Here is a 13,730-nt window from a genome sequence, read left to right on the forward strand (position 1 = left end):
TGTTGCGCTGAATGATCGTCTATGATTCCTCAGTGCTAGGAGGCTGTGATGTGCCTTTTGGGGAAATACAGGTCTTTGTACAAGCTCTGCCCAGGCATCAGTTATGGTGCTGCTGGTCCTGAGTTCAATGTTAATGAGTCAGCAATCTATTAAAATCAGGTGTCTTCAAACAGAAATGAGCATAAGAAAGGTTTATGTATTGATTGGCTGATGAGAATGTCATGAGAGCCTTGTATTTCTCCCCACCACCCCATCAAGCAGTGGTTCAGAACTTGCTAACTTGGGGTACAGCCCCAGAGTCAGCTGTCTGCCTGTCTTCTCTCATAGGCAGGTGGGCAGAACAGGCTCTCTGTGGATGGCTTTGGCACGTGGAGAATGAAACCTGGAACACATCACCGGGAAGCACATACTTCCTTTCTGGAGATGTCGAGGAATGAAGCAGAAACCACGCTGCTGCAGGTCCGGTGGGAGATCTGTGTTTGTAGACCTCCCCTTTCATCTGTGTTCTCTTCTGCCTTCTCTCCTCCTCTCCTTTTTTCTTCCTTTAGAGTCATGTCCTGGTCCCCCGTTATCTGCTCCTCTGTGCTCAAAACTCGACTCAGCGCGACAGTCTAGCAGCAGAGATGGGAACACAGCTGCACAGTCTGGCATCAGAGATGGGAACAGAGTTAAACAAATCTAGTTCACAGACTGCCTCCCCTATTCAGTCGCCGTGGCTTGTTCCACCGGGCATGTTACCCAACCCTCGGAAGGATGTTTCCTCATCTGTAAGCTAGGAAAAATTAATAATAGTATCTACCTCACCAAGTAGTTGGAGGATTAAATAAGAAAGTGCACACGACCTGGCGTATCGTCATTCTATAAATACACACTGCTATTATCCTTCCTTCCTGCTGCCTCCCCTTTCTCCCTTTCTTCCTTCCTCTCTGACCTTTCTCCTCTTTTCCTTCTTTCCTTTCACTGGATGGTAGGGACACGAAGACACTTAGCACACCGTGTCCTCGGGCAGCGTGCAGCCCAGTTGAGTCAGGATGAGCACTCAGGGTAACTTGCAGGACCAGCGTGCACGCAGGAAGGTGTTTACACGGCACAGAATACTGTGCACAGTGGCCTGTGGACGTGGTGCACCCAGTGGGCTTGGACATCAGAACAGACACAGGAGCGATGCATCGGGCCGAGAGGGATGCTGAGCCCCTCGAGAGCAGCCAGCTTGGCCCTGCCTCTCTCTGGCATCAAGTGCATATCCGCTGGGAGCCCTCGTCTCTCTCGATGGGCCAATGTGAGTCTCCTGGCAGACACACCCTGCCACCTTTGCCAGAAGTGGCAGCAACTTCAGACACAAAGGACAGGGCAGGTTAGAGTGTCAGGAGGAAGTCACAGGGGAGGTGACTAACCCCGTATTTGAGTGCGGCAGGAAGGACTCTCACATTTTTATCGGGTGAACCTGGATTTTGGACATAACAATAGTATGAAGTAGTTATGAAGTTTCAGGTCCGCTGCCCCCAAAGCAGCCGTATAGAATTCGCCCCTGTGATGCTCTCCTGGCTCATCTCTGAGGATCTCCTGTCCGAGAGCTGATCAGCTGTGTGCTGTCGCGCGGATGACTCACTAAGACCAGAGGATTAAAAGCTGGCAAGGGGTTCAGTGCCAGGAGGTTAGGGAAGACGTCCCGGGGGTGAGAGGAGAGAATAGGAGCTCTGCCACCCCTGGTCCACCTGCTCTGCTCTGTGCCTGTGGTCCCAGAGAAGTAGGGAGGAGGCGAGAGGGCAGGCTCTTCTCTTTGTTCTTTAAAATCATCTTGGCCAGGGCCACCCTGGTGGTCCGTGGTTAAGACTCCAGGGTTCCAATGCAGGGGTCACAGGTTTGATCCCTGATCAGGAAACTAGGATCCCATGTGCTGGGTGGTGCAGTCAAAATAATAAAATACTTTCTAAAAAATCGTCTTGGCCATCTTGTCGGGTGTAGCACATTGGGTATTTACTCTTCCATGTAAGTTTTCTTTTACCATGAAATACTTCAAGCATACAGAAGAGTTAGGAGAATTAGATAACCAGTCCTCATTTCTCTCCTCCCTGTGTTTGTGAAATCTTAACATGTTGCTATGTTTGCTTCAGGTCTCTCTGTTTTTTTAAAAAATTCATTTGGCTGCGTCGGGTCTTAGTTGCAGGACTGGGCTCTTCGTTGGGGGCGCACAGACTCTCTAATTATGTTATGTGGGCTTAGTTGCCCTGCGGCGTGTGGGATCTTAGTTCCTTGATCAGGAATGGAACCTGCATCCTCTGCATTGCAAGGCGGATTCTTCACCGCTGGACCATCAGGGAAGTCCCAGGTCTGTCTTTTTTTTTAAGACATGAAACATGAAACATGAACAATACAGTTGAATGCTTGTCCCTTCTTTCCCTCCCCCATTCCATACCCCCACTTTGTATCAGCTACTTCTCAGTAACAAACCACCCGAACACTTAGTGGCTGAGACAATAAGCTTTCTGACTCCTTACAGCTCCTTGGTCACCTCAGCTGCTCTGGTCTTATCTGGGGTCTTTCATGAGTTTTCAGATGGGCCTCAGAGGTCAGGTGGGCAGCTCTGAGGATCATCATCTCTCTTGGGTGTTTGGAGGTCAGCTGGCTGCAGGCTGGAATAGTCTGACCTCCGCTAGGACACCTGGATGGTCCTTCACTGGGTCTCCTCCTCCAGGAGGCTGGCCCAGACTTGCTCACCTGCACCAGCATTTTGGTTAGAATACACAGTGGAATCATGCAATGCCTCTGAGGCCTAGATTCAGATATGACACATGTCACTCGTACCACATACTGTTGGTTAAAGCAACCCGCAAACCCAGTACATCTTCTAGGAGTGAGGGAATAGGTTCACTGTCTTGATGAGAAGTGTTCCTGAAGTTACATAGCAAAAAACATGGATGCAGGATTGGGAGAAATGCTGGGACTATTTCTGCTACCAGTGTATCCGTCTCTCCCAAGTAGTAATTGCTATCTTGGTTTCAATGTTCTTCATTCTCATGGGCTTATTTATAGTTTTAAGGCATGTCTGTAGAGTGTATCAGTTGAGTCGCTCAGTCGTGTCTGACTCTTTGCGACCCCATGAACTGCAGCACGCCAGGCCTCCCTGTCCTTCACCAACTTCCGGAGTCCACCCAAACCCATCCATTGAGTCAGTGATGCCATCCAACCATCTCATCCTCTGTCGTCCCCTTCTCCTCCTGCCCTCAATCTTTCCCAGCATCAGTTCAGTTCAGTTCAGTCACTCAGTCATGTCCGACTCTTTGTGACCCCATGAACTGCAGCACGCCAGGTCTCCCTGTCCGTCACCAACTTCCAGAGTCCACCCAAACCCATGTCCATCGAGTCGATGATGCCATCCAACCATCTCATCCTCTGTCGTCCCCTTCTCCTCCTGCCCTCAATCTTTCCCAACATCAGGGTCTTTTCCAATGAGTCAGCTCTTCGCATGAGGTGGCCAAAGTATTGGAGTTTCAGCTTCAACATCAGTCCTTCCAATGAACACCCAGGACTGATCTCCCCTAGGATGGACTGGTTGGATCTCCTTGCAGTCCAAGGGACTCTCAAGAGTCTTCTCCAACACCACAGTTCAAAAGCATCAATTCTTCGGCACTCAGCTTTCTTTATAGTCCAACTCTCACATCCATACATGACCACTGGAAAAACCGTAGCCTTGACTAGATGGAGCTTTGTTGGCAAAGTAATGTCTCTGCTTTTTAATATGCTATCTAGCTTGGTCATAACTTTCCTTCCAAGGAGTAAGCATCTTTTAATTTCATGGCTGCAATCACCATCTGCAGTGATTCTGGAGCCCAGAAAAATAAAGTCAGCCACTGTTGCCACAGTTAGCCCATCTATTTGCCATGAAGTGATGGGACCAGATGCCATGATCTTAGTTTTCTGAACGTTGAGCTTTAAGCCAACCTTTTCACTCTCCTCTTTCACTTTCATCAAGAGGCTTTTTAGTTCCTCTTCTCTTTCTGCCATAAGGGTGGTGTCATCTGCATGTATGAGGTTATTGATATTTCTCGCAGCAATCTTGACTCCAGCTTGTGCTTCCTCCAGCCCAGTGTTTCTCATGATGTACTCTGCATAGAAGTTAAATAATCAGGGTAACAATATACAGCCTTGACGTACTCCTTTTCCTATTTGGAACCAGTCGTTGTTCCATGTCCAGTTCTAACTGTTGCTTCCTGACCTGCATACAGGTTTCTCAAGAGGCAAGTCAGGTGGTCTGGTATGCCCATCTCTTTCAGAATTTTCCACAGTTTATTGTGATCCACACAGTCAAAGGCTTTGGCATAGTCAATAAAGCAGAAATAGATGTTTTTCTGGAACTCTCTTGCTTTTTAGATGATCCATCGGATGTTGGCAATTTGATCTCTGGTTCCTCTGCCTTTTCCAAAACCAGCTTGAACATCTGGAAGTTCACAGGACTCTCAAGAGTCTTCTCCAACACCACAGTTCAACAGCATCAATTCTTCGGCTGTCAGCTTTCTTTATAGTCCAACTCTCACATCCATACATGACCACTGGAAAAACCATAGCCTTGACTAGACGAACCTTTGTTGACAAAGTAATGTCTCTGCTTTTCAATGTGCTGTCTAAGTTGGTCATAACTTTCCTTCCAAGGAGTAAGCATCTTTTAATTTCATGGCTGCAATCACCATCTGCAGTGATTCTCTATAAAGTGTAGCCATAAAATGTGTCATATCGAGATGTGCAAAAGCTATCATAAGGAAAGCATTATCTTCTGAGTATATTCAACAGCTTGCTTTTAAAAAATTTATTTTTTTATTTGGCAGTTCTGGGTCTTAGTTGCAACATGCGAGATCTTTGGTTACGGCATGTGAACTCTTAGTTGTGGCTTGTGGAATCTGGTTCCCCTAGCAGGGATGGAACCCAGGCCCCCTGCATTGGGAAAATGAAAATGAAGTTGCTCAGTCGTGTTTGACTCTGTGACACCAGGGACTGTAGTCTGCCAGGCTCCTCCATCCATGGGATTTCCCAGGCAAGAATACTGAAGTGGGTTGCTATGCCCTTCTCCAGGCGATCTTCCTGACCCAGGGGTCGAGCTCAGGTCTCCAGCATTGCAGGCAGACTCTTTACCCTCAGCCACCAGGGAATTCCCTGCATTGGGAGCGTGGAGTCTTTAACCACTGGACCACCAGGGAAATCCTAACAACTCGCTTTTTTAAAACTCAATACGATGCTTTTGAGATTCAGCCATATTGATACAGATAGAGCTACTTCCTTCATTTCAGCTGCTGTAGATTATTTTTGAATACTCTGAATTATAGAGGCCTACAGTCCAGTTTGCTTATTCGTTTATTCTCCTCTCGATGGACAGTGAGGTGCTTTGCTGCAACAGCCACATCATATACATATATTGTCCTGCAAGTGTGTTGGCTTCTCCTGGGTGTATCTCTGTGAGTGGAATTGCTGGGTTATAGAGTATGAACAATTTCAGGTTGGTGAGTTCCAAATTGAACTCCAAAGTGGTTGTACCGAATTCCCCTTCCACTGACAGTACATGAACCCTCCTTTTTTTCTCCGTATCCTCAGGTAAACTAGGCAAGAACTTTGAGAAATTTTTTTTTTGTTGCCATTCTGGTAAGAAATAGCATTGCAGTGCTGTCTGGTTTTGTGTTTCTGTTGTTACCGGTAATGCTGTGGAGCGCAGCGCATGACAAATGTTTGTTGGCCATTTTGATGTCCCTTGTCACGAGCTGTTTGAATCATTTTGAGGAAACTGCATGCTGTTTTCCACAATGGCTGCACAAGTTTACATTCCCAACAACAGTGCACAAGGGTTCCCTTTTCACCAACACTTGTTGTCTCTTTTCTTTCTGGTAACAGTGATTCTAACAGGTGTGAGATGACATCTCATTGTGGTTTTGATATTTGCATTTCCTTGATGGTTAGTGATGTGGAGTATCTTGTTCAGTACCTGTTGGCTATTCGTATGTCTCTTTAGAAAAATGTCTATTCAGTTCCTCTGCCAACTTTTCAATTGAGTTGTTTGTTTGCTTTTGTTATTGAGCTGTATGAATTCCTTATCATTTTGGTTTTTAAACTTTTATTTATTAATGTTGATTTTTGGCTGTACTGGGTCTTCATTGCCATAAGTGGGCTTTCTCTAGTTGCGGTGAGCTGGGGCTACTCTTCACTGTAATGCGTGGGCTTCTCATTGCAGAGCATGGGTGCCCACTCTCAGGTGAGTGGGCTTCAGTAGTTGCAGCACACTAGCTTAGGAGTTGTGGTGCATGGACCCACTTGCTCCACGGCATATGGGATCTTCCTGGACCAGGGGTCAAACCCATGTCCCTTGCATTGGCAGACGAATTCCAAACCACTGGACCACCAGGGAAGTCCCTCCTTATACATTTTGGATATTAACCCTTTATCAGATACATGATTTGCAAATATTTTCCCCCATTCCGTAAGTTGCCTTTTAATTGTGCTGTGGGCTTAGTCGCTCAATCCTGTCCGACTCTTTGCAACCCCATGGACTGTAGCCTGCCATTCTCCTCTGTCCATGGGGATTCTCCGGGCAAGAATACTGGAGTGGGTTGCCATGCCCTCCTCCAGGGGATCTTCCAAACCCAGGGGTCAAACCCAGGTCTCCAACATTGCAGGTGGATTCTTTACCGTGTGAGCCACCAGGGAAGCCCAAGGATGATGGTTTCCTTTTCTGAGCAGAAGCTTTTTAGTTGGGAGTAGTTCCTCTTATTTATTTCTGCTTTGTTGCCTTTCTTTTGGTGTCAAATCCAAAACTATCATTGCCAGGACCAGTGTCAAGGAGCTTATGCCCTGTTTTCTTCTAGGAGTTTTATGGTTTCAGATCTTAACATTTGAGTTTTTAATCCATTTCAAGTTGAATTTTGTGAATGGTTTAAGATGAGGGTCCAGTTTCATTCTTTTGCTTGCAACTTTGCAGTTTCCCCAACACCATTTATTGAAGAGCCCATCCTTTCCCCATTGTATATTCTTGGTTCCTTTGTCATAAATTAATTGACCATATATGTGTGGATCTGTTTCTGGGCTCTCTATTCTGTTTCGTTATTTTATGCCAGTACTATACTATTCTGAGTACTATAGCGTTGTAATATAGTTTGAAATAAAAAAAAAACAACTTTGTAGCAGGTCCTTGTTGATTATCCATTTTAAATATAGCAGCATGTACATGTCCATCCCAAACTCCCTGTTGGGAGATTTTTGATTATGGCTTCAGTCTCCTTACTAGTAATTGATCAGGTTTTCTATTTCTTTATGATTTAGTCTTGATAGACTAATGTTTCCAGGATTTTACCATTTCTTATAAGTTGTCTGATTTTTTTTTTTGCATATAGTTGTTTATAGAAGTCTCTTATGATTTTTTGTATTGATGTGGCATTAGTTACAATGTCTCCCCTTTCATTTCTAATTTTATCTGAGTCTTCTCTTTTATTCTTGGTAAGTTTGACTGAAGGTTTATCTGTTTTGCTTTTCTTTTTTAAAAAACAGCTCTTAGCTTCATTAATTTTTTCCATTGTCTTTTTAGTGTCTATTTCATTCATTTCTACTCTGATCTTTGTTATTTTGTTACTACTAACTTTGGGCTTACATTGCTCTTCTTTTTCTAGTTCCTTGTTTATTTACCTTTCCCCCTCTCAACTCATAAAATCAGGCAAGAAAAAAAAATGTGAGAATGCTTTATAAATTATAAAGTTATAAAAAGATAAGATTTGATTTGATTGTTAAAAGCCAAGACCGTATTTGAATGCGAGGATCTTGATGTCTTTTAGGAGGTGAGGCGGGATGTGGGTGGGTGGGCGGGTGGATAGAAGGAAATTAAGTAAATAAAGACGTATTGAGTGTGTCTTGTGTGTCATACACTGTTTCAAATATAGAAACATTACATAAAGGTGAACAAGACACATGATCTCATCCCCTGTCCAGTAGGAGAGATATATTAGATCAATAAACAAATACATAGTTACCTATGTCACTATAAACTCCGCTGGGTCCTATGGAAAAGAGGTAAACACAGTGGATATGACAGTAAGGGAAGGCTTTTAGGATAAGATGATGTATCAACTAAGACCTGAAAAATTAATATTAGTTAGCCAGACAGAGTACAGGAAGATGCTTTCCCAGGCTGAGGAAACAAAATGAAACAAGCAAAATTTTTAAAAAGAGTAATTGAGGTAAGCACACTGAGTAGGGAAAATAAATTCCCAGATTTCTGGTTAGAAGACCAAAAATGGGAGACACAGGAAAGAACTAGGGAAATCATAGAGAGGGAAAAGCTGGAACCTACACCACAAAGTAGTTTGTGAGCTTCTGGACTTACTCCAGAGATGTGTCAGCATGGATCTGATCTTTTTTTTTTTTTTTTTTTATAAATTTATTTATTTTAGTTGGGGGCTAATTACTTTACAATATTGTAATAGTTTTTGCCAAACATTGACATGAATCAGCCATGGGTTTACATGTGTTCCCCTTCCTGGACCCCCCACCCACCTCCCTCCCCATCCCATCCTTCTGGATCATCCCATTGCCCCGGCCCTGAGCCCTTGTCACATGCATCGAACATGGAATGGTGTTCTGTTTCACATATGATAATATACGTGTTTCAATGCTATTCTCCCAGAACGTCCCACCCTCACCTTCTCCCTCAGAGTCCATAAAATTGTTCCATGCATCTGTGTCTCTTATTCTGTCTCGCATATAGGGTTATCGTTACCATCTTTCAAATTCCATATATATGCATTAGTATACTGTATTGTTGTTTTTCTTTCTGGCTTACTTCACTCTGTATAATGGGCTCCAGTTTCATCCATCTCAGTAGAACCGATTCAAATGTATTTTTTTTAATGGCTGAGTAATATTCCATTGTGTATATGTACCACAGCTTCCTTATCCATTCGTCTGCTGATGGACATCTAGGTTGCTTCCATGTCCTGGCTATTGTAAACAGTGCTGCGATGAACATTGGGGTACACGCGTCTCTTTCAATTCTGGTTTCCTCGGTGTATATGCCCAGCAGTGGGATTGCTGGGTCATATGGCAGTTCTATTCCCAGTTTTTTAAGGAATCTCCACACTGTTCTCCATAGTGGCTGTACTAGTTTGCATTCCCACCAACAGTGTAAGAGGGTTCCCTTTTCTCCACACCCTCTCCAGCATGGATCTGATCTTAAACATCTTACTAAAAACTTTGAGAATTGAATGATGAGATAGATTGCCACCCAGATTCCAGGCTGTCTGCTGAGCAGCACCGATGCAAGAAAATTTCAAATAGCACCACAAAGGCTTTGAAAATAGAACTAATATTCAAGCCATAACCCACAAAAAGGTTTGTCAGAACTTGTGGCCTGAAATAATAAAATGGGTTTGTTGTCTGCTAGGAGAAAAACATCAACATTCTCCATAGGATTTAAATAAAACCTAGAATCTGATAATATAATATTGTAAATGTCCTGAATACAATGTAAAAACACTTGCCATACAAAGAACAAGAAAAATCTCAACTTCCAAAGACAACCTAAAATCACTCAGATGTTGGGATTATACCACAAAACTATTAGAAAAAATGCTTTATGAAATAAATACAAACTCTCTTGAAATGAATTTAAAAATTCTTGGCTGAGAAATGGACATAAAGAAGAACCACAGGGAAGCTTTAGAACTAAAAAATTCAATCTCCAAAATAAAGGAAGAAATCACTGGATAGGGTCAGAAGCAGAATGGAGATGATGAAGAGAGGAGTCTGTGAACTTGAAGACAGATCAAAAGAAATTCTTCACGCTAAACAACAGAGAGAAAAAAAATTGGGGGGGAAATATGCTAAACCTCAGTGGACGGACGGTGGGTAAACAGTAAAGTGTCTGACATTCATGTTGTTAGAGTCCCAGGAGGAAAAAGACTGTGGTGCTGAAACAATATTTGAAGAAATATTGGCTGAAAACTTCCCGATTTAGTGAATGATATAAATTTAAAGTTTCAAGAATTTCAGTAAATCCTAAACAAGATAAATTCAATGAAATCTACATCCAGACACATCAAACTGCTGAAAGCTAAAAACAAACAAATTCTTGAAAGCAGCCAGGAAAAAACAATGCATTAGCCACAAGGCAACACCAACATAAGTGGCAGCAGATTTCCCATTAGAAACCATGGAAGCAGGAGGAAGTGGGAAAAAGACTGTCCAGAATTCTATAACCAGTGAAAATATCTTTAGGAATTAAGTGAAATAAAGACCTTCTCTGATGAAGAAAGACTAAGAAAGTTTGTTGTCAGAAGACCTGCTTTAAACATATCACTAAAAGAAGTTCTTCAGACATTAGAGATTCAGGAAGAAACTTAGATCAGGAATGAAGGAAGAGCAGCTGGTAAATGTTGAATACAAGTGATTGACTATTCTCCTTTTGCTCCCTCCTAGCATTTAAAGAGTGCACCCTTTAGCCTGGTTACAAGGCCTTTCATAGTCTGCCTCCCCATCACTTCCTCAGCCTTGCTTCTTGCTTGCCACTCTCCAATCTCCCCCCAGCCACTTTCTTTTGACCAGTATAGTAAGTATTTCAGACTTTCAGGGCCCCATGTTCTCTGTCACAAGGACTCAGCTCCAGTTGTAACACAAATCAGCCATGGGCAATATGTAAATACATGGGTGGAACTATGTGAAAATAAAACTTTAATTACAAAAACAAGCAGCTGGCTGAATTTAGCTCTTGAGCCCCCTTTGTGGTGACCCCTGCTTTAAACAATTGAACTACATGTGGACGAGGCATTTTCTTTCATCTCTTGAGCACTACACAGTCTGCTGTCTGGAATGCCTCTCTCCTTTGTCTGGCCACCTTTATTCACCACCAGGTCTCAACCTGGATGCCACTTCTTCAAAGGCTCCAGGGACTCTCTTCCGCCTCTACCTCCATTGTTGCGCTTCCTGTGCTAATGTATTTACCTACTAGTGTATTTACATGTGTACTTGTCTGTCTTCTCCCGCTTATCTGTGAGCCTGTGGAGGGCAGAAACTATACCAAGTCTGCACTTCAGTCGCTAGTGCCTGGAAGAGTGCTTGGCACATCTAAGAACGCAATAAAACTTTAATTTTTTTTTTTTTTCCATTGAGTGAATGGAAGGCCAGTAGCTCTCTGCCTGGCCCAGCCCCAGTCTTCAAACTTCAGGACTGGGAAAACTGCCTGGCTAGATGGTAGTATCACCATGGAGGCTGTGATCTGTTTGAGGTAAGCCACTCCTTCCCTTTGGCTCAGCTTCCTCTTCCAGGGAAGTAGAGGTCCGAAATTAAGGACCAACCACTGCATCTCCTCTCAGCACCCATTCCGTCCACCTGGCAGCTCAGGGCTGTCTGACCCCACTTCTGGCAGGCATTCGCAGCCACTGATTTTAAAAATAAGCCACGAGGGGGGAAATTGCTACATCTCTTTCCAAAGGCCCTTGTAGATGCCAAAGCGGTGGTCAATGAACCATTTGTGGTTAAGGGTGGAGCAACCACTATTCAACCAGCATCCTGGGGACTCTCCCTGCCTGTTCGGCACCCTCCCTTTCCCACCCATCACCAGTGAAATGGGAAAGGGCGATTTTCTCTGCTGAGCCATCAGGTAAGTAAGGAGCTGAATGGTCAACCAGGTATCCTGTTCTGATCCAGTGCTATATCTCAGGTGAAGACCTGGACCCTTCCTATAGGATCTTACAATCTAGTTGAAAAAAAAAAAGACAGGCACATGTGAATCAATTAGAGATTAGAAAAATGCATTTATTATCACTTTTTAAGGTGGCCTCTATGCCAGGTACTGCAGAGTCACAAAGATGAAAAAGAAGAAGAGCCCCTTCACTCAAGGAATGGTCCGTCTTCTAAAGTTTATGCCAAAGTAGGAACAGATCAATCGTGTAAGGGAGCTTAGAGTAGAAGATGTCAGTGAAGACTGACATCAAAGTTCCATCAAGGAGGCCGAACTTGAACTGGTCTTGAAGAAACTATGAGATAGAGATTTATGAACCGAAGCAGGAGAGGATTTTAGGTCAAGGAAGTGACAGAACCAGAGGTAGGGAGAACTGAGAGTGGTGAAAAGAAAGGTGAGTGGAAAGAAGTAAGGCTGGAGAGATCAAGGGAGACCTTGAAGATTGTGCACTTAACTCCAAGGCTGAAGATGTCGATAGCCTTCTTTTAAAAAATTGAGCTGTATTCCACATGCCATAAAACTCACCTTTTTAAAAAAGTGTAAGTTTTTACCATCTTCACAAAGTTACACAACCATCGCTATGATCTAATTCCAGAACAGAGAGTATCCTTCTGTATATTTCTAAAGAGAAAGGGCATGGGGTAAAACTGTGTTTTAAGAAGATCACCCCAGCTACAAAAGCAGGAATAATGTGAGAAGAAACAGGACATGGAAACAAGCTAAGAGGCCCAGAGGCATGGAGAGCTGGACAGAATAGGACCTAGTGCCACCTCCTGCCTAAGATCTTCTCATTCTATCCAGTACCATAGGACATGTGCCAGGATAATTTATTGAGATGATCAACTGTGTCTTCTTCCCTCTGTATCACCCTCTCACATTCCTAGATGGTGCGGACTTTGTTCATCGAGGCAGCTAATGCACTCATGGGGAGTGAGGCCAAAAGCAAGTTACCTGTAGACAACCCTCTTTCCTGACTTCCATCTAGAAATTTGGAACTCAAGGTTGGGATTCTGTTGGGAGAGGGAGACACTCTGGGGACAGTGGGAGCTGAAACTGAGCGATCAGAGAGAACAGAGCAGGGCAGGAGGGTCCCCCAGACTTTGAAGAACCAGTGATTTCTGGTTCTGAGACTCGTAGGTAACTCAGAGAGGGTGATGCTGCTGCCTCCTGGAAGCATGACCCCAGGCGCTAGAACTCCAGGGCTCCGAGCCTCCAAAATGAATCCTGTTCCCAAGTGAACATATCAGCTCAGCCAAGTGGACCGAAGACCAGAAGGGCCCTTCTCCTAAGCATTCTGTTATGCACAAAACTCCCAGGATTCTGTCCTGTCCTGCAGAGTGAGGAGCCCCTGTGATGATGGAGTCTGCATCAACCCAGTGAGGCAGGATGGGGCTCCAAGTCACAGTTAGACAAGCTGAGGGACTGTGGACCTTCTCGAGAGCTGGCAAACGTAGTAGTTACAGCAGATGCTGGAGGACTGCGCCTTGGCGCTGCTGTTTGTTAGCTGGAGAGCTTGGGTGTGTTATAAACCTCTCTGTACCTGGGTCTCCTCCAAATGGGGATAATGAGAGTCAACTACCTCACAGTGTCATCCTGGGGGTGAAGTGAACGAGTATAAGAAAAACAGTTATAACCTTGCCTAGCACATAAAAAAGGCTATACAAAAGTTTGCTTGTTGTAGGTTTACCTGGTGGCTCAGACTGTTAAGAATCTGCCTACAATGGAGGAGACCTGGGTTTGATCCTGGGGTCAGGAAGATCCCCTGGAGAAGGGAATGGCACCTCACTCTAGTATTCTTGCTTGTTATTGCTAACTAATGAGATGAAAACAAATAGTTGGAGGGAGGGAGGAATGTAGACGTGGAAAGAAGATAACTATTGTGTGATTGTGTGGAAATAAGGTTGGGGAAAAGAGTGGAAGGAATAAAGAGGAGAAATAGGGTGATATTAAGGATGAAAGACTGAATTAAGGTAGATAACTGTTCAGACATGAAGGAGAAAGGACAAGATAATAAAAGCAGACAGAA

This window comes from Giraffa tippelskirchi, chromosome 4 (genome assembly GCF_054371585.1).
Source record: "Giraffa tippelskirchi isolate mGirTip1 chromosome 4, T2T-mGirTip1v1.2.pri, whole genome shotgun sequence".
NCBI lineage: Eukaryota > Metazoa > Chordata > Mammalia > Artiodactyla > Giraffidae > Giraffa > Giraffa tippelskirchi.